The 19,533-nt window shown below is 33.5% G+C and overlaps 1 pseudogene; it reads left to right on the forward strand.

The window, feature by feature from the left end:
- The window catches only part of LOC131742768 (serine/threonine-protein phosphatase 2A 56 kDa regulatory subunit gamma isoform pseudogene), a 134,562-nt pseudogene extending 115,879 nt beyond the window's left edge, over positions 1-18,683 (forward strand).
- The last annotated feature ends 850 nt before the right edge of the window (positions 18,684-19,533 follow it).

Raw genomic sequence — 19,533 nt, forward strand, 5'->3', positions numbered from 1 at the left:
TTTGTACAATTAAGTTATCTGTTACAAAGTTAATGAATGTTAATAATGCAATGCTCTTTGGTGACCTGATTGATATACTAACATTTATTGTGTAATGCAGTCATTAATTGAGGCATACTTATTGAATGAATACTGAATATTCTAATATATATATTTTTCTCCTCCAAATCACAGTCATTTATAACAAGTTTGTTTTTAACCAGTCTCTCAATTATTAAAGTTCTAAGTAAAAATAGAACAGTTAATGCTAACTCATTTATCTTATTTTATATAAGAACACTTGGACATCAATGTAAACTAGTCTCCCAAGATTTGGGAGAAAATGTGTCCTTTGTCCTAGATAGGGCCAAGCATGGAAAAGGGGATTAGCAAAAATGTGCCTCAAATACTAATGCCCTTGAAATGTGATACAGAGAATACCGAAAATAATGGAGGAAAACCTTCTTTATGGTACAAGGTAAAAAAACACAATTACGTGCAAACAAAATTAACACTAAGCATTCCAACGACTGAGGAAAGTTTGTTGCCTTTATTTCTTGTGCTTAGATGCTGTCAGCAGTCATAAATCAAGTTAAGGTTTAGATCACTGTGTGTTAAATTATATTTATGCCCTTATAAAGCTATGCAATATTGTGCCTTGTGTAAGAAATGTTTAAAGCACATGTTCTACCAAGTAACTGATATACTTACTTCCAAAATTTGATCTGGTTGCATTAGATACTTTAAACAAGGACCTTTAAAATTTTAGAGTCCATTTTAAAAAAGCTATCTTTAAGATGCTTATTTGTGTATGTCACCACAGATTTACATCTTCTTGTGATAACTTTGAAACTGTTATCCTATTTCTTCCAATACCTAAGATTCCCATAATTTTAGAACATACTCAGCAAAGTACAACATATTGTGGTAAGGAAAAAAAAAAAATTCCCTAGCATTGGTAGAACTGGAACTGACATATTAAAGTTGTGACAAGACATGAAGTAAAGTTGAAAGATGTAGTAATTATAACATAAAAGTTTTACTCATCCGAAGTATCCACATAATTGAAGCAAATGTGAATTCTGCTTGTGAGAATTATCTCATTTTTCCACTTCAGTTAGCTGGTATAAAAATAAGTAATGACATTTTATATCCCCAAGTAATTAATACCTAAGCATAAATAATATACTAGTGTTGATTTTTTATTTTTATTTATTTATTTATTTTTTGCTGTACGCGGGCCTCACTGCTGCGGCCTCTCCCGTTGCGGAGCACACGCTCCGGACGCGCAGGCCCAGCGGCCATGTCTCACGGGCCCAGCCGCTCCGCCGCATGTGGGATCCTCCCGGACCGTATCCCCTGCACGAACCCGTATCCCCTGCATCGGCAGGCGGACTCTCAACCACTGCGCCACCAGGGAAGCCCCTACTAGTGTTGATTTTTATGGCCTTCTGTTTAGCACTGAAAATGCATGCCACTTAAATGGTTAAAAAGTATATTACTATAGAGTTGTAGCTATCGTTTTTATTTCTTAAAGCTCAAAATGCATCTTAAACTAATTCATTGTGAGTGTTGAGCACATAACAGCCCACACTGACTATTTCTTCTCTTACACACTTATCATAAGGAGATTCAGTGAAAACATATATACTCCCCTAGATATTTCTTTCTGGAATTGAATAAGGAATGGTTTTAAAGCAATCCTTACCCCCTCAAACATAGCAGCATTGTTTGTACAAGCTTACACCCAAGAATATTCCAAGAGTTCCAGCATTTCTGGAATTCTCTTACTTTTTTCATATTTATATTTATTTTATATGCAATTATAACTCAGCAAGAAAGAATTCTGCCTCTTGCTAGCTTCACTCACAAAATACTAGTGAAGTTTTTACAAATGTCAAAACATATTCTTCACTTTTTATGAAGGTAAATCTAAAAAAAAAGATGACTTTTAATTGGCTATATTCATATCATCAGATTATCACTACATTAAGCAAATAAATGATAAGAATTTATAAAAATGAGACAAAATTCTTTCACTAGATCAATGGCATTACTGCCATTCTGGCAAAATGACTACAAACTATTGTTCAAAATATTCTGTATATATAACAACATAGCTTTGCCTTAAAATGACAATGCCTAGTTTTGAGTGGAAATTTCTTAGAATGAGAAAAAAGTTTGTGTTGGTTTCAATTTTAATTACTTTTCCAGCTTAGCTTAAGATGTTTATTCTTATTTCTTAGAAAACTATAACTTAGATAAACATTGTCTTTTGGCTTATGGAAAGTATTGTAAAAATTAATAAACAGAAACCTCAATTAAACGGTGTTGGGAGACCAGAAAGGGGAACTCTCATATCCTGTGACAACAGCCAAGCCCAACATGAAGGAAGACTACCCTTCTTTCCTGGCAAGGATTCAGCCAATGAAAAGCAGTGGACTCTGTTTACCATAGCCCTCCAACTTCCTTTTCCCCTCTGTAAAATGACCTCCTTCCCTTCTCCTGCAGGGACACACAAGTGGCTCACCCTGGTTGCAGACCCTGAACTGCGACTCTCTGCTAATCCCAAATAAACCCATCTTTGCTGGAGAAATAACTGGCAGTCTATTTGTTTCAGGTCAACAGTGTATATGTTCAACTTGAAACTTTAACTTGACATGAGTGGAAAAGCCTGAGTATAAGAAAATTGCATAAAATGTGTGAAAGGAACTCTTGGATTAAGTGATTTATGCAACTTTAATGTATAAGAAAAAATAAATTATTTTTAACCTATATATATACTTCAGAAAAGAAATTGTTATGATTGTTTTCATTGAGCTTGATACCAGATAGTCTCTTATAATGTAGCCAATAACAATGAGAGGATATCCTAATTATGAACACTTGGCAAGTTATTTTGTGAAAATACATTAGAATTTAATACATAATCCTGAAGCCTCTTTCTCATCTTGCCTGAATTCAGTTCCAAAACTTTCCAGTGTTACAGAGGTGAACTCTCCTCACGAAGATAACGCCCTGTGAGCTTAGGCCACAATTTGATAGCAAACTGTTTAAAAGACAAGATGAAATATTGGAGATATAGCAAAGAAAATTTAACCCACAGAGGCAAAGTAATAAATTCAATCCTAGAGGAGATTTTATAGATATGATGAACAGTGAACAATTAAGAAAACCACTTTTAGGAAATGTTTTTGGTCATTGCTCCTTTTTAATACTGAAAACAAGATGAGGTAGAAACTTAAATATGTGTTACCATGATGTGCTATCAATCTCTCCTCAGACTATATTCATTAGATAATTTCCCACTCCCCAACAGTAAAACAAACATAAACATCAAAATAATACTTAGAACTCATACAATTCAGCTCAGTGTTTTTATATTTCTCTCTGCTTTAATATGATGGTTTCATCATTCACTAATGAAATTTAGCATTGAATGAATTGAAAAAGAATTTGAGAGGTAGATAGAAAAATATAAATATATGTCTACAATTATAAATGTTTATATTCAACGTAAGAATTAAACGTAAGAACATGAGAATAAGTGGTTCTGAGTCAAACAATAACATATTTATAGAGTATGAGATAAGTATGAGTTATCCTCTTTTTTATAGATATGGATGTTGTAACCCAGAGTTGTTAAGCAACTTTCTCTACATTACATGGGCTCTAAGTGATGAAGCATATATTCAGTCTAGATATGGCTCCAAAGCCTATGTTCTTTCCACCAAGTAGGCTGTTAAATTATATGCCAAATCTTGATTTTCAAAAATTAATAGAAATTTGAAATGAAATATATTTTATTTATGCTTTGACAAGATTTTATTATAACCATAAATAGAAAACAGTGGACAAAATTATTGGAAAGTATGGAAAATTCATATCTGAGAAATAATATAGAAATTCATTATCTCAAGCTGTATCTATATGGATAAATTCAAGTAGCTAATCAAAAAAAATCAATATTTATGTATACATCTACATCTATGTCTACATCTCTATCTATATTTATATCTATACTTCTATCTATATATCTATCCAGTGAATTTAATAAGTATAACTAATCTTCAAACTGTAGCACTATTCACGCAATGCAAATTGGAGTATGCGAAGTGAAAACAGAGTAGGGTATGTATGTATTTGTAATGTATGTATGTCTGTGAAAGAGAGAGCAGAGAGAGAATATGTTAGTATAAGTAAGTGTGTAAACATTTTTCTGAAATCTATCCCTCTCTCATCTCTATTTGAATGTGTTTCTAGTTCTGTAATATACTGATTGTATACTGTATATAATACAGAATGTATACAATCTGTATATAATACTGTATTATATACAGATTGTATACTGTATTACATTGGATGTTTAAACCAATGACAAAGTTACTGACTTTGTTCAAACAATTAAGCTGGCTATGGTGCATACAGGAGTATCACAGGCCAAAGCACAGAAATCATTCACCAATGTCATTGAGAAAAGACAATTTCAATGATAATTTACTTAGACATCTGAAGAGATGTGAGAGATGTTTATAATATTTAGCACTGAATTTATTTATTGTTGATTTTTGTTACTGAGATTTTTACTTTATTAAAAATAAATATATTTTAGAAAAGAGAAACCAAACTATATATATTAATTGCCTAAAAATATGCTCAAGTATTTCTTCAGAAATTCATTTGGATACATAGTGGGTGGCTCCCCTTTCTTGCTTTGGAAAATTTTAGCACTTTGAGATATGAATTTATGTCTGATTCTTTTTTTGTTGTTTTTTCAGGAGTTCCTGAAAATTACCCTCTCTTGATTTGAGACTTTGTTTACTGACAAAAATAATGAAAGGAACAAAATTTGACTCATTACCTTTTTTCTTATGGACAGTGCAAAGTAACTTCACAAACGTTCACTTTTGTAAGACAAAGCTACTATGTCTTTTAAAATTAATTTTCATAATTAAGGAACTTTAATAAGAATCCAAGGCTACATTTCTCTTTGGATCTAATTAAAACAGTATTTTATACAGTTGTGCCTGAATTTCTTTTCTCAACCAGCTAAACAGAAAAAAAAATTAAATTGCCCCCAATGTGGCTTTGCAAAGAGCTTCAGCAAATTTAATTAACCTACCTTGAGTCTCCTTAAATTCAGTATAAGGCAACATGGATCAGCAGGAAAAAGGGCAAAACCATGAAGTGATCTTTGAAAGGCTGGGGTCCATTTTAATAGAGGAAGTTGACAAATGAAAATAAAAACCTCTGTCTTGCTTTGGAAATGTAAATTAATTCTTTCAAACTGTTAATCACTCAGGTTTCATGGTTCAGAAGTTATGGAAGCCCCTAGAAATGTAGGGTCACTTAAATGATTTGTAAAGGTGAAGGAGTCCTCAAATTATGCACAACGTTTGTACTTAATTATATCAATAGAGCACATCATTTTTCTTGCATTAGCAAGAAAATGACTTCCCCCTTCCTACAAATAACAAATTCCTACCTTTACTTGTATACCCACCTGAAATGGTACCTCCTTTCAAAATATTCCCTGACAGTCACATAAAGCCTTTCTATTTTTCCTCTTCTCGGTTTCCTTTCTATTTTTCCTCTTCCCAAAATACTGATTTCTGCTATGTGAAGTATGGCATTGAAATTATTTGTTTACATGTGTCTTTGATGGAAAGGCATTGATGGAAAAAGGTTTTTTTTCCTACTTGCATGCCTCATTTTAATTATTTTATTTACTTATGTTTTTTCCAAAGAAGAGAAACTCACTAAAGTTATCCCACTTAAAGGGGTCTTATTTTAAGGTCTCATTTGGGTCCTCAACAGTAATATGGTTCTATGTCTGTCTGGGATTGGTTTTTGGATTTCTTGGTCAACAATGAGACTCAGATCTTCTGTTTCTACCTCTTGGCATCTGTTTCTGTCTCTGGGAACAGCATATAACAGTGAAGAATACGTATGAAGTAAGCCAGACAGAGAAAGGCAAATATCATATGATAACACTTACGATACAAACTAACTTATTTACAAAATAGAAATAGACTCACAGACATAGAAAACAAACTTATGGTTACCAAAGTGGGTAGCGGGGAGGGGGGAGATAAATTAGGAGTTTGAGATTACAATATACACACTACTATATATAAAATAGATAACCACAAAGGACCTACTATATAGCATGGGAACTCTACTCAATATCTTGTAATAGCCTATAATGAAAGAGAATATAAAGAAAGAATACATATATATTTATATATGTATAACTGAATCACTTTTCTGTACACCTAAACTAACACAACTATATTTCAATGAAAATTAAAAATAAAGTAAAATAAAATGACAAATATGGGGAAAAAAAGAATAAGTGTGGGACCATGCAGACCTGTTTCTCTGTTAACTCAGTACTAGCATTTATTAGCTGTGTAACCACAAGCAAGTTACTTAAGTATGCCGAGCCCTGGCTTTCTCATCTATAAAATGAAGATTAAGAATGCCTGCTCATCAGGGTGGTTTGGAGGGTTGGATGTATATGGAGTGTGTGTGTGTGTATTGATATATATTTTTCAATAAATTATAGCCACTGACCACACATCTTTCTCCCTAGTGATTCCCAATTGTGAGTATTCAGGAATTTCCTGTAAGTCAACAGATTTTATAGAAAATAATATATTACTGAATGCAGAAAAGGTGGGATACTTTAACTTCAAAAATGACTTATTTTAACACAAATATTTTCTATAGTCGGGGATAGAGTACTCTTTACGTTTGACCAAGAATTTAGATAGCCTCTTTTTCCTTTCTTTAGGCAACCAATTGTTCTTTTCCCTCCCAACAACCCTCCTTACTCTACATGTCTTTACTCTCAGATGGAGATATACAGATATGATGCAAAACGATTCTAAATGCAAATGATCAAATCAACACTCTTATAAAAGAAGAAAGGCAAGAGTTAACCACAATCTATTTCAAAAACACAATATTAATTTGTTATGCTATTAGAATATATTTGTCCTTCATATTCAGCCATTCTGAATTACTTTGCCCATTGTAAATATACAATTTAGGAAAAAGATTCCCTCTAAGGTTTCAATAATATTTGGATTAAACACTGCTAGTTTATCATTTTAGTCATGATAGTAGATTCTAGAGTCGAATGGCCACTGTTATGTATTTCTAGGATGGTATGGATACGCCCACTGCAGCGGCCTGCTCCGACTCAGTTTGTGGGTCTCTGTGCAGTTATGTTATGCTGAGGATCTTGCTGTGCCTTTTGAGAGCAAGCATACCTTATTATTGGGGTCCCTTTCCTATCCATTTTACAGGATAATACAGCCCTTAATATTTCCCATGAGACAGGAAGCTTAGATCTTCTTTCCAAAGTTATACAGATTTCTAGTACATGCAATTATCTTCATATACCACAGTTTACAGCCACATTTCATCCCAAGATTAAAAGAGGAGTATTGAATTCACATCTATAAAAGCCATCTTATGTCACATTAAGAATGTACGTGGAAATCATCTCTTGTTCTTTTTTCCCCCCTAAATCCTTAAGGTGTTCCACATAAAAAGAGTAAACCAGAAACCTAAACATAAGAAAGCAACTTCATGCATGTTGAGGTTCTTCATAAGAATCACAAAAAGTGCTTGTTAGAAAAGCACCTCACTGTCCTCACCCATAAAGAATAAGAACTGGTAGGATGATGTCGCTGAAAAAACACTCCCGCTGATTGTAAGGACTGTTAAATTTTTAAAGCCACTGTTCTTTCCAATAGCACTGATGACTAAACACATTTGAATGTGGTTCAAGGTACATTATTTCTGTAGTCACTCCAAGTTACAGCAGATCTCCAGAGCATGGGCATACATGTATGTGATTTTATGTGTATGTTTTGAGGAAGTGGTGCTTATCCAACATGGAGTCAGAGTATGATTAGAACGTTCATTAAGGTAAGAAAATATCAGTATAGGGGAAAAAAATTCTAATGTATAGGGAAAAATAATCTTAGCCCTCCTGAACACCAACTCTGCTTGATTTAGTAGTATGGTCTGGATTCAGATTTATAATTGCATTGATAAGGCACAATAGGCTGTACTCAGCGCCAAAGACAGCTATTGAAAAGACAGGATGGAAGACAGAAAACATCACGGCACATCCTGAAATGTCACAACAGGAGTCTTCTGAAACCTGATCCCATTTTCTGATGCTCAAGTCAATTGGAATTTGGGATGTGCTTGGACATGAGAAATGGGGTTGAGTGTGTGTTTACAATTCCAACACAGGGCTCTGGAATCCCTTTAGTGTTTAAACCTGTTTAGTCATATAGCCCCACAGGTGTCCACGATGGGCCCTTAACACAGTCTGCAAAATACAGACAACTCTCCACCCTTTAGGTATCTGGGTCTCATCAGTGCTGGTTCTCAGGACTTAATACACAATCATGACCACCAGGTGCAATATCAGGTGTGTATTCCTTAACTGGAGTTTCACTAATCTTGAATCTGGTATATAGGTGTGCTCCTAATAATCTCCTGCATTCACATTACAAGGTGAATGAACCAAGACTGAAAGCTTATGGTACCCCTGAGTCTAGAGAAAACCTTTAGAACCACCTGTTACCCCTTCCATTCTATCCCAAAGCCAAATGTTTATCTACGTCTTCCCTACTGATAACATAAACACAATATCAAGATAACAAGTGTTCAAAAAGGGAGGTTGAAAATAGTTGCATTTTCTAAAATGGAGAAGGCAGTAAGTCCCATTTACGTTTTTTAACAAAGAACCTAGAATCTTATGTAATGCCATACATGAATGAACCAACCTTGTTGATAGTGAATTAAACCTACACTTTGTGAAATAAACAGCATCCTTAATAGCCAAGCATTGGTTAATAAATTTTAGGAGTGGTTAAGTTGTGATTCAGCTATCAAAATAAACAAATTTGTGTCATGTGTAACTTTATTTTATTCAACCTGTAAACAAATAAGCAAACAAAAAATAAAAACATATTTATAGAAGAAGTTTATTCAGGGATAGTTAACAGTATTTCCTAAATCACAGCAAATGTACTTAGCTTTTATATTTTTTTGCAAATAATAATTTTCCAAGTTTTCAATATTAAGTGTACCACTTCAGAAGTATAGTGATTTTTAAAAATAACCTTATCAGATAATAACTTGAATAGTTCATACATATGGGTGAAGAAAAAAGAACATTCTCTCCAGCTGAACAGTTAATATGTATCTAAATATCCAAGATTCTTAGGGAAGCTGTAGGATTTATTTGGCAATGATTATGTTTTAGCTTTCTAACTTAGTGAAATTCAATCATTTAAATACAACATTTATTTGTTTTCAATTTGATTATTATTATACTATTAGATTTATTTCAAGCCCAGAAATGTAATATCAATTTGATCTTCTTTTTATAGGGAGGAAAGAGATTTGTCCCTGCCAATTCCAGTAGCTCAGATTAATTTCTCGCAGCTGGAAGGGGGAAAGATCTGATGAGAATTTTATTAATTCAGGGTCCAGCCAGATCCAAACTACTTGGGAGTGAAGGGTGGCAGAGTAGATTTAGATGAGATCTTCAGCCCAAAAGTCAGAATTTGAACTCTGACTTAACGACTAATGACTGGTTTTATGCAATTCATTTAACCTCTGAGACCCTCAATTTTCAAGAACCACTATTACTAGATGATCTAATAATCCCAACTGGAAAAATGCCATGTTATACTCAAACAGTGGCATACTTCATGCAGTTCTGAATTGTATGATTTGTGCGTGCTGTATGATGCTTTACAAACAGGCAAATGATACTGTTTTTTTTCTATATGTGAGCTTTGAGTGTTCCAGCTAACATTTAATGCCAATCTTATTTGGATATAATAACACTTTAAAAGGAGGGGGGGGATCAGTTTGAAGAATTACAATTTCTTGAATAGAATGATTACTCACAAGCAAAAACTGGAAGTATAAAAATCATCGTTTCATCAGAAAATTTTAGTTATTTTATTAATTCATTACCTATACTCTTATGGGAAAAATAAATAGCCAGTTTAAAATCATTAACCTTTCAGTTTGTTAGCATCAATCTATATATTTTTCCTTCACTCTCTCAAAGATTTTGCATGAGAGCACTCCCTCATATATATCACTTGCTCAAAAATGCCTGTCTTGGATTTGCTACTAATAAGGCCAATATAAAGCATGTCTTGTGTTTTCCTTTAGTATTTGCTTTACAATTTGGAAAGTTTTCCAGCATGCCAAAAATTGGAAAGAATTATACAATAATCTAAGTACCTACCACTAGATTCAGCAATTAAATGCATGTTTCCATATTTGCCCTCTCGTTCCATCCATCCATCCATCCATCCAGCCAGCCAGCCAGCCAGCCAGGCATTAATTTATCAATCATCTTGCTAAATCATCTGAAAGTAAATAGTGTGATACCTCCAGCTCTGTTCTTTCTTAAGACTGTTTTGGCTATTCAGGTTGTTTTGTGTTTCTATACAAATTTTTAATTAATTTTTATTGGAGTATAGTTGCTTTACAATGTTGTGTTAGTTTATACAACTTTTAAAATTGTATAACTTTTAAAATTATTTGTTCTAGTTCTGTGAAAAATGTCACTGGTATTTTGAAAGGGATTGCATTGAATCTGTAGATTGCCTTGGGTAGTACAGTCATTTTAACAATATTAATTCTTTCAAACCATGAACAAGGTGTATCTTTCTATTAGTTTATGTCATCTTCAGTTTCTTTCATTAGCATCTTATGATTTTGAGAGTACAGGTATTTTACCTCCTTAGGTAGGTTTATTCCTAGGCATTTTATTCTTTTTGGTGTGATTATAAATGAGATTGTTTCTTTAATTTCTCTTTCTGATAGTTTGTTTTTAGTGTATTGAAATTCAACAGATTTCTGTATACTAATTTTGTATCCTGAAACCACTGAATTCATTGATGATCTGTAGTATTTTCCTGATGCTGTTTTAGGATTTTCTACGTATAGCATGTCATCTGCAAACAGTGACAGTTTTACTTTTTCCTTTCAAATTTGGATTCCTTTTTATTTCTTTTTCTTCTCTGGTTGCTGTGGCTAGGACTTCCAATACTATACTGAATAAGATGGGCAAGAGTGGGCATCCTTGTCTTGTTCCTGATCTTAGAGGAGATGCTTTCTGGTTTTCACCATTGAGTATGACGTTACCTGTGGGTCTGTTAGAAGTGGTCTTTATTATGTTGAGGTATGTTCCCTCTATACCCACATTCTGGAGAGTTTCTATCATAAATGGATGTTGAATTTTGTTAAAAGCTTTTTCTGCATCTACTGAGATGATCATACATTTTTTATTCTTCAATTTGTTAATGTGATGTACCACACTGATTGATTTGCAGGTATTGAACCATGCTTGCATCCCTGGGTTAAATCCACTTGATCATGTTATATGATTCTTTTGATGTACTGTTAGACTTGATTTGCTAATATTTTCTTGAGGATTTTTGCATCTATGTTCATCAGTGATATTGGCCTGTAATCTTTCTTTTTGTGATATTTTTGTCTGGTTTTGGTATCAGGGTGATGCTGGCCTCATAGAAGGCCACTTCAGAACTGAAGTGTTCCTTCCTCTTCAAATTTTTGGAATAGTTTGAGAAGGATAATAGTTTAGGACATGTTATAGAAGCTTAATTTTTGGAGTTTCCTATGCCAGAATAAGAAATAATCAAAGAAGGTATGGCTTCAAACCAAGCTCTGGCACATACTCAACTTTCATCTATTTATGTCAAAAAGGTACATCTTCACAACTCTGTCATAATGAGCTGTGGCAGTCATGGGAACATTTTCAGCCGTTGTTTTCATTTTATTCAAAAATATACACATGGGCTATTGACATTTGGTGGCTGTGTCAAATGCTTAAGAACGGGGTAAAGAGGAAGCATCAAAGAGTTTCGAGTCTAAATGTGGGGAGAAGAGAGGGAAATCAACAAAATATGATTATGCAGATGCTGTGGGAAGTTCATCATCTGGATTTGAGTTTTCATACACGGGTGTATATACAAGTACTGACATTTATGAAATAATAGGAATTAATCCAATTACAAATAAAATTAGGGAATTCTAACTGTGTTTACTAATTGTTGGATATAGAAATTATTCCAGCATTTTCATCTCACTTTCCTGTGAGACTCTTGCTTATCCCCTACTCCTTCCTGAATAGGGAAAATATCAATTTTCTATATTCTTTCTCCAAACTTTCTGAGTTGAAATTCATACCTTTGGTTATGTGATAATTTAGAAAGTTGAAAATATCAATACTGGAAGTTCAAAATTAATTAGTAATTAATAAGTTCAATCATTAACTGAGACCAAGTTTTGGTTTGACTGTCACCCAACAAATCTGTGGACATGCTTGACATTGCTGTACAATCATTTGGGGATTAAAAAAAGAGAAGACATTGACTAAACCCAGAGAGAATACATTTCTAAAACATAAGTAATCTAGCCTTCAGAAAACAACATATTCCTATTAGAGTCCAATAGAAGTCAACAATTTCAACAGATTAGTTCCTTTTACTGCTGTAGGAAATGCAAGGGACAAAATGTTTATCACCTTTTTTTTCTCTAGGAATTCAGCATCCAACCTCCTAGATACTAACCTATTTTCATGTTTCCCTTGCAGTATATGATTTATTCACAATTTGTATTATCAACCAGAATAGTTACATCATTTTTCAGAATTTTTTTTGATATTGCTCATCTTTCCTTTAAAGGCTGATTCCTTTACAGTATCTGAAACTTTTTTTTGTGGGGGGCGGGGGGGGTTGACATGGTGGTGTTGAACTGCTGCAATCTCAGCAGTGTCTCAGTTAATGATACCCTTCAGCTCAAAAATACTTCATTTCTCTCCTAATCCTTTACTTGGAATTGCATGTTTTTAGTCCCCAAGCCTCTTAGGCAAGAGAAGGAAAAAATGCTGTTTTCAACAATGCATTTCAAACATAAGAGTTAGAGGGAGAGGAAGAGCTGCACATTTAGAACAAGATGTCATCATATAACACAATAAGTGTAAACTTTTATATCTCCCCCTCCCTCCCCCAAAATCATAATACAGGTAGGTAAGAGAGAAAAGCACACCAAATGAAACAGCACTAACATATCTCAGCTACAAAAGTAAAACACTACCTTTGATGTGAATATTTGTGTGCAGTGATTTCATTCATAGACGCATGGAATTACTGCTGTAAGGATGTCTTCACATATATATGCTGACTGTTACCTTGCATTTGTGTGACATGATTTGGCAGCACGACTATATCTATAATTTCTCTTATATCTAAATAATATTTTTGATATTTGTACATAGTTCTGGTGATGCTATTAATTTCTGTTATAGTCTATCATCAGTTGAAACTAACAAAAAATACAAATATTTCTTAGATACTACCAACTGAAATTATGAATTTATGAGATCTCAAGCTGAAATTACTGATAATAAAGCAACATATCTTGGTTGGTACCTATACAAATGTAAAATACTTTAAGTTGTGAAGATTTTAAGACTAGTCTTCTCTATGCAAAGATGAAATCCTAACTAAATTTACATTTACTGGTCAATTTAAAATCAACTGTAAAAATAACCTCTTTATTAAAAGAAGGAAAGGAAAATTAACATATTGAACATGTTTTATGGATAATCAATATACAGTATATCAGAAAACCCTTTCCAGCAGATCAAAAGGCAAGTAAGTATAGAGATGTTTTTATAAGGACAGGTTGGAGTTGATGTGTGTTCCAATGCATTGTCTCCAATTTTTAATGGAATGATTTAGAATTCTAATTCTAAAGGAAGGATAGCTCCACTTAAAACTGACAACAATCATGTTTTCAAACAAATATTGCATATTTGCCTTGCATCAGTGTAGGACTAAGCATCTTACATCTATTATTTCATTGCATGCTCTCATAAGCGTCTGAAAATGTATGAGAATCAGAATAATATTTTACATTACTTACTTGAATCTAGCAAAACAATTTCCCTTTTTATTCAATTACTTTTCTCAAAAGGCTTGAGACAAAAGTCAGAAGTGATGATTTATGCTAATTTCATCATTGAGTACAGCTGAGGCTGAGAAATACTTTAATGAATAAAATGTCAAAAGTGTATTATTTGGCCTGACATATTTGAATTTAGAGTCTATGTGCACTAAACTATTTAGACTGGCCTGACATATTTGAATTTAGAGTCTATGTGCACTAAATTATTTAGATAATTTCAAGATTCTATTTCATATTTTGCCTAGCAATAAAAAATATTTGATAATAATGTTGACTATTATGTGATCAACGCAGTGGGAGGTCTTATGTGGTGAGTATTGAGGCATGTAATTAAAACAAAATATGTCAGACTTACTTCCAAATCCTTGCAATAATTTAACATTCCAACTTTGTATTTCTACATTTCATGATAATGGACTAAGTATACTTTCCTTCAAATGTTTCCTTTTACATAAATATTTTGTGGAAGAGCATAATTTCTCCCATTTTTTCTAAGTCTTCTTGTATTTGGAGAAAATTCTATTTATATAAAATTTATTTCAGTAGTTATTAAATGGAATACCTGCCATATGAGAAATACATGTTTCAGGACTGAGAAGATAATTAAGACAAGCCAGCTATCCATAAGGATTATAAAACAGTGATCCAACTCTGTTTAGAGGAAAATAAAGAATTCTGTCCATATTGTGAGGATTGGTGTTTCTAGGAGTATGCATTTCACAGATGTCCTTATTAGCTCTGCATTTTTCTTTCATGTGTGTATAACTGTACTGCACAGTCTTACAATCATGCATTTTAAAAATATAGCCCTTTATAAAGTTTTCAATCGAGTAAGTCAGACCATTAACAGAAGTCCCAGCGCTGCTTAAAGAGGCAGTCATAAATCTAAAATTTAAAGTCTTTATTTTATTACCCTAATGGAATAAAACTAGAAAGGGAAAATAAAATCATTTCCTCAAGTTCCACAGAGGTGTGATGCACAGCATTTCAGAAGTTCTATGAGGTCTTCCAAAGCCAAGTATAATTAAATGTAGAAAGCTGGAGATTGCTCTATGAAAAGAAAATGGGACAACTTGCGTATTCTTATTAAAATCATAAAGTTTACCTCTAACCTATATCCTTCAGGTGGCAAAATTATTATGACTTTCATGCACTATGTTCTTCTTCCTGATAACTTTTCAAATTTTGAGATGCTAGGACAAATTATCTTTACTGACTAAGCAGATATTCTGGGATGATTTTGTAAAGGTCCAGCAGTAAAGGCTCATATGAGCCACACCTAGCATGAAACTTTTTTTTCAAGTCTAGCTGTGCCCAGTGGGCTAGCATATTATATCATTTAGACCACAACTAGAGGATTAAAACAAGTGTGTTGAGCAACAGAAAGTAGTACAAACACCCATGAACTCAAAAGCACTTTCTCACAAAAACATTTTACCTAATACAGAAAAAGAAATAAAAGAAAATACATTAGCTTTCAGCCGCTGTGGTGCCTTGTGAAAACACAGCTGGCTCAATGTTAATTTAAACGTAATTTTATTGTCAATGTTACAAATGTACAAAAATTATGACTGAATTTGTATTAAATGAATAGAAACCAGGGCCACAAATACAAGTGGGGAATTTACAGAATACAGTTGTTGCCAAAATATCCATAAAGGGTAGAATGCTTATATTTCGAGCAAAGAAAAGAAGGGTAACATATAAAAAAATCAACTCAAAATGGATTAACAATATAAGCCTAAGACCTGAAACTGTAAAACTCCTAGAAGAAAAAACAGAGGCAACATCTCCTTGACATTGTTCTTGTCAGTAACTGTTTTGAATGACTATAAAAGCACATGCAACAGAAGCAGAAATAAACAAGAAGGATTATATCAAACCTAGAAGTTTTTGCACAGGAAACAATCAACAAAATGAAAAGGCAACCAAAGGAACGAGAGAAAATATTTACAAACTGTGTGTACAATAAGAGGTTAATATCCAAAATAGAAAACTCAATGGCAAAAGAACAAATAACCCAATTACAAAATGAGCAAAGGACCTGAATAGACATTTTTCTAAAGAGGGCATACAGATGGCCAACAGGTATATTAAAAGATGCTCATTATCACTAATCATCAGGGAAATGCAAATTATAACCACAATGAGATATCACCTCACATCTCTTGGGATGGATATTATCAAAGTGTCAAAGATAGCAAATGTTGAGGATGAGGAGAAAAGGGAAGCCTTATATACTGCTGGTGGGATCATAAACTGGTACAGCCATTATGGCAAACTGTATGGAAGTTCCTCAAAAAATTAAAACTATAACTACCATATGATTCAGCAATACTACTTCTCAGTGTATATTCAAAGGAAAAATAAAATCACTGACTCAAAGAAATATGTGCATTCACATATTCATTGCAACTTTATTCACAGTACCCAAGATGTGGAAATAACCTAAGTGTCCCTTGACAGATGAATCGATAAAGAAAATGGGTGGTATGTGTATACACACACACACATATATGTATATACCTATAATGGAATATTATTCAGTCTTAAAAAGAAGGAAATCCTGCCATTTGCAATAACATGAATGGAGATCGAGGACATTATGCTAAGCAAAATAAGCCAGACACAGAAAGACAAATACTGCATGATCTTACTTACGTGTAGAATATAAAAAAGTCAAACTCATAGCAACAGAGAGTAAATGGTGGTTATCAGAGACAGTGGGCAGGGAGGAATAGGTGGAATAGAAGGGATATTTTAGGCAAACTATTCTGTATAATACTATAATAGTAGAAACATGACAATATATATATATCAAAACCCATAGAACTGTAGAACACAAAGAGTATACCACAGACTTTAGTTAATAATAATGTTTTAATATTGGTCCATCAATATTGAACATAAGATTTTGCACAGCAAGAAAAAAAAAATAAAACGGAAAGACAACATATGAACTGGGAGAAAATATTTGCAAATGATGAAACTGACAAAGGCTTAATTTTCAAAATATACAAAAGCTCATACAACTCAATAACAAAAAAAAACAAACAACCCAATTGAAAAAATGTGCAGAAGACCTAAATACATATTCCTCCAAAGAAGACAAACAGATGGCCAATAGGCACATGAAAAGATGCTCATCCTCACTAATTATTAGAGAAACACAAACTCCAACTACAATGAGGTATCATCTCATACCAGTCAGAATGGCCACCATTAAAAAGTCTACAAGTAATAAATGTTTGAGAAGGTGTGTAGAAAAGGGAACCCTCTTACACTGTTGATGAGAATGTAAATTGGTGCAGCCACTATGGAGAACAGTATGGAGGCTCCTTGTAAAACTAAAAATAGTTACCATATAATCCAGCAATCCCAATCCTGGGCATAGACCCAGACAAAACTATAATTCAAAAAGTTACATGCACCCCTGTGTTCATAGCAGCACTATTTACAATAGCCAAGACATGGAACAACCTTAATGTCCATCAACAGATGAATGGATAAAGAAGATGTGGTACATATATACAATGAAACATTACTCAGCCATGAAAAAGAATGAAATAATGCCATTTGCATCAACATGGGTAGACCTAGAGATTATCATACTAAGCAAAGTAAGTCAGAAAGAGAAAGACAAATACCATATAATATCACTTATACATGGAATCTAAAGTACAACACAAATGACATATCTATTAAACAGAAACAACTCGCAGACATAGAGGACGACTTGTGGTTGCCAAGGGGCATGGAGGGTGGGGTAAGGAAGGACTGGGAATTTGAGATTAGCAGATACAAACTAGTATAAATAGGATGGACAAACAACAAGGTCCTACTGTATAGCACAGGAAACTATATTCATTATCCTGTGATAAACCATGATGGAAAAGAATATGAAAAAGAATATGTGTGTGTGTATGTGTGTATAACAATCTCTTTTCTGTACAGCAGAAATTAACAAAACATTGTAAATCAACTATACTTCAATAAAATATTTTAAAAAGGATTTGCCTTACCACTGAAAGAAGAGCACAAGATTTTCTTATTGAAGGTGTTATTACCTTTGGAAAAAGTGAAGTCTCTGATCGTTTACCATCCTCAGCTGGCATACTGCGTAGTTCAGTTTTTAGAAAAGGACAGCACCCTCACCGAACCAGTGGTGATGGCACTTCTCAAGCACTGGCCAAAGACTCACAGTCTAAAAGAAGTAATGTTCTTAAATGAATTAGAAGAGATTCTAGATGTCATTGAACTGTCACGAGTTTGTGAAGATCATGGAGCGTTTAGCCAAGTGTGTCTCCAGCCCCCACTTCCAGGTGGCAGAGCAAGCGCCATATTACTGGAATAACGCGTACATCATGAGTCTAATCAGTGACAATGCAGCAAAGATTCTGCCCATCACGTTTCCTTCCCTGTACCACAACTGAAAGACCCACTGGAACAAGACAAGACATGTCTTGATATATCAGTACAACATGCTGAAACTCTTCATGGAGATGAACCAAAAATTATTTGATGACTGCACCCAGCAGTTTAAAGCAGAGAAACTGAAAGAGAAGCTAAAAATGAAAGAATGAGAAGAAGCGTGGGTTAAAATAGAAAATCTAGTGAAAGCAAACCCCCAGGTGCTAAAAAAGAGAGAAACATGAAAACATCTAAGTGTAATTTGAATGTTTTTATGAGATAGGAACGTGGCTCCATCGGGGGAGGGGTTGGAAATCGATATCACTAACATTGTATATGAAACTATCTGCAATAAAAATACTTGTCAACTTTAAAAAATATTGATTGAACAAACATATCACTCTAATGTAAGATAATAATAATAGGGGAAATGTATGGGAGGGAGGACGGGGCATGTGAGAATTCTCAGTACTTTCTGCTCAATTTTTCTATAAAACTAAAACTGTTTTAAAAATGTCTACTCAGTTTTTAAAAAGTTAGGAATCCTAGGCTCCAAGAGCTTTAAGATAGTAGACACACACTGAAAGAAAGCCACTGGATTTTTAAAGAGAAGAAGGCCATTATTAGGTGATTGATTGAGGTGCTTTTGTAGAAGTGATGGAGCAGAAGTTGGTTCATGAGAATGGGAAAGAATTTAAGCCATAAAAGAGAGAGAAGGATGTCCCAGACACAAAAAAGAACATAAAATTCATTATTAAAATCATTTAATTATGGTGATTTACTTTATTTTTATCCTTACAAAGAAACAGACTTAGCCTCAAAATAAATCTGAATTTCACCAAAACTCTGTCCTACTTTTAGTCCCAATCTACTGGAACAGAATGGATCAACAAAGTATTTTGTTCATTGTTCTTCCTCAGAATAGATGCGGTACAAACATCTCAAAGAATATATTTTTGGAATATTAGAATATTAGAATATTCTTTTGGTTTTGTTCTATCTTGATATTGTTTTCTCTTGAATGAATGGGAAAGAATATGGAGGGGGCATACATATATAAACACTAGCCATTTATTGAAAAAACTTTACACGTAA

The sequence above is a fragment of the Kogia breviceps genome, chromosome 15 (assembly GCF_026419965.1).
Source record: "Kogia breviceps isolate mKogBre1 chromosome 15, mKogBre1 haplotype 1, whole genome shotgun sequence".
Lineage (NCBI taxonomy): Eukaryota > Metazoa > Chordata > Mammalia > Artiodactyla > Physeteridae > Kogia > Kogia breviceps.